Source organism: Medicago sativa, chromosome 4 (assembly GCF_051527215.1).
Source record: "Medicago sativa cultivar Bolivia chromosome 4, Bolivia_mono, whole genome shotgun sequence".
Taxonomy (NCBI): Eukaryota; Viridiplantae; Streptophyta; class Magnoliopsida; order Fabales; family Fabaceae; genus Medicago; species Medicago sativa.
In genome coordinates, this window is record NC_140752.1 from 76,547,101 (window position 1) to 76,549,994 (window position 2,894).

At 30.3% G+C, this 2,894-nt stretch overlaps 1 long non-coding RNA gene across 1 annotated transcript; it reads left to right on the forward strand.

Moving 5' to 3' along the window:
• Positions 1-286: 286 nt before the first annotated feature.
• LOC146932035 (uncharacterized) lies at positions 287-632 on the forward strand. Its single transcript, XR_015006907.1, has 2 exons — positions 287-420; positions 509-632. It is a non-coding gene; the product is annotated as an uncharacterized LOC146932035 (long non-coding RNA).
• Positions 633-2,894: the final 2,262 nt, after the last annotated feature.

Genomic DNA, 2,894 nt, shown 5'->3' on the forward strand with positions numbered 1-2,894 from the left:
TTTGGAAAGAAAGATGGAGGCGAAGGATATTCGTAATCGTAATCGAATTCGGAAAATTTTGGAATCCAAAGTTGTTGAAGAAGATGGTTGTGATGCGTCAAAACTATATATAAAAAAATTGTTTAGACTAAACCCGATTGCTCGATATGAGGATTCTAAAGTCATTGAAGTTGGAGAATATAAATGGTATTCAACTTTCTTAATTTTCTATTTTATATATTCAAGAGTGAATAATTGTAAAGATATAAGTAAATATTGATATGCCAATACAGGACTTTCATAGCTCGTGAGATTGAGGAGGGAACGTTGCAATTTGAGTTACTTGCTGACATTGACAATAATCCAAAAGGTTGAAAATTTATGCACTGAACACAATAGCGATAATTAACCACAGTGACCCCCTGCTAACTAATTGTTTAGGTAGGTTTTTAAATAATGTTGTTATTATTATTTTTTATTTTTTAAATTACTAATACTAACTATAACAATTTCATTTGAGTTTATTCAGATCGATTCCACTCAGTCTCTAAGGCTCACCGGGGGTATATACTTCATCTTGAGCGTGCCCGTGAAGAAGGTTTTCTTGACCCTAAGGATAATGTTCAAGTAGAATTGCAGATTCAGATGTTTGGGTAAGTCGTTATTCATGCATTATAAATCTCAATCTCATTCTACTGTTGTTGGTCAATATACTCATAGAATTTTTACCATATTACTAACTATATTGACCAATAATTATAAGCATTGGGTGTCACCGAATTCCATGCAACTCATTGTATCATTGTTTTTAATGCACAGACAAGATGTTTTCCAGCCTCTCCTTGTAAAGAAGTATCGAGCTGAGCTTCTTTTGACTAAAATGCATTATGTGAACATAATTTGTTCTAGTTTTTTTAAGAAGACAATAGATAACTTGAAGAGCCTGATTCACAATGAAAATAAGTGGCAAAGGTATTTTTTACTTTTTTCCTACGAGTAAGTTGAAAATGATATTTTATTTATTATTATGGAGTTGACAAAAGAGTCACAAACTTACGTGATATTGTTAATTTAATTAATAGATGTGTATGGTTTTACCATTTGAATTTTACTAATATATGGTGGAACAAGTAAGCATCTCGTCATTAGTCCCCCATAAGCAAAAAACAATATTATGAACATATGTTATTCTATGTTTAACATGTCTTAGTTGATTCGTGTTTTTTTCCTTTTTTTTTTATTTTTGTTTTTGAAGCAATGTCTTGGTTAATTAGATATTCATCATTTGTTAACCCAAAGGGCATTACGAGATATTCCTAATAGCCTTCATGAGTTCAAAATCCAGTCTTGTGAATATCACCCTCTTTCATTCGAATCTGATGATGCCCTGGTGGCCTGATTTTAAGAGATGAAAACCACTAAATAAAATGACTCTACTAACTAAAACGTGAATTGTGGAAGGACTAAGTCAATTCCACTAGCACTTCCTTAAATAGGAATAATTAACTACAGGATAGGAACAATGGTGGCATTTAACATGGGAAAGGTGAATCCTTTCTCCCATGGGAAAGGTGACCTTTTAACCATTCATTTAATAATAAAAAAATTAGATGGTTGAGATCTAAGACTTGGTACTCTTTGTAAATTTTTTGGTTTTGCAACACCCACAAAAATTTGGGTGGGACTTCAGTGACTTTGTGTTAGGTGACTTCGGCGACTTTAGTGTATTTTAGAGGAAAGAAAGTGATGATTGAATGATTAAAATAAATTATTTTGATGAGAGAGAATTATTGGTTAAGATAGAGATAGAGACAAAGACATCGAAAGACACCGAAGCCAAAGGCACCGAAGTGCTACCCAAAAATTTAGACCCCACACATAAATTTAATATAGTTTATTTGTTTGGGTTTTTTATTTAATTGAGTGGCCCTTCTCTTCTCTATGGTTTTTCATGTCATATATCATTTAATTCTATGTATATCAATCACAATGTAATATCTAATAATCATATAGTCCTTCAAAAAAATCTAATAATCATATAGATTTATCGAAAAATTATTAAATGGGTAAAATTTTTCCAGATTTTCTTTATGTTGTTGTTACGGATCCTATTTGAGTTTTTTTTTTTTTTTGGTACAAGATCCTATTTGAGTTTATTCTAGTCAATTTAGGAATTGGGTATCATTCACTTCTTTGGACTTATACGTATAGATTTATGAGAAAACTATGAAATGGGTGAAATTTTTCCTAAATAAATTGAAGGGTCTTGCTAACAAGTGCCCTAAGGGCATTGTTTAAGGAACCCACAAAAGAAAATATTGTCTTGAAAATACAAGTCAAACAAGTATAAAAGTCTTAATTACACAATTTCCAATGCAAAAGTTACTACTTTTGAATGCTTAAACAATGCCCTAAGGACACTTGTTAGCATTTTCCTAAATTGAATTATATGATTATTAGATAAATCTATATCACCCATTCCATGCGATTAATGATTCATAGCATATATATCTACTATATATATATTAAAGGAAATGTCCGGTGAATTTACCAATTTGCCCCTAGGAGGGTCATTTTGGTAAATTAATAATTGGAGGTGTTTTTTTTTTAAGGTTGGGTTTTTTTTTTTAGGTTTGTCTATGAATTTCCATTTTTGCCCCTAACCAATTTTTTTTAATTATTTTCTAATTTTTATATTTTTAATAACTTTTAATTATTTTTCAATTTTTTCTCTCAAATTCAATTGCTTCTACATTGCCGTTGTGGGAGATTAAGGTATCGTTTGACCCGACTTTTTTCAAACTTCTCTACATTTTTAAGGAGAAGTTAGGCCTATGAATTTCCATTTTTACCCCTAACCAATTTTTTTTAATTATCTTCTAATTTTTATATTTTTAATAACTTTTAATTATTTT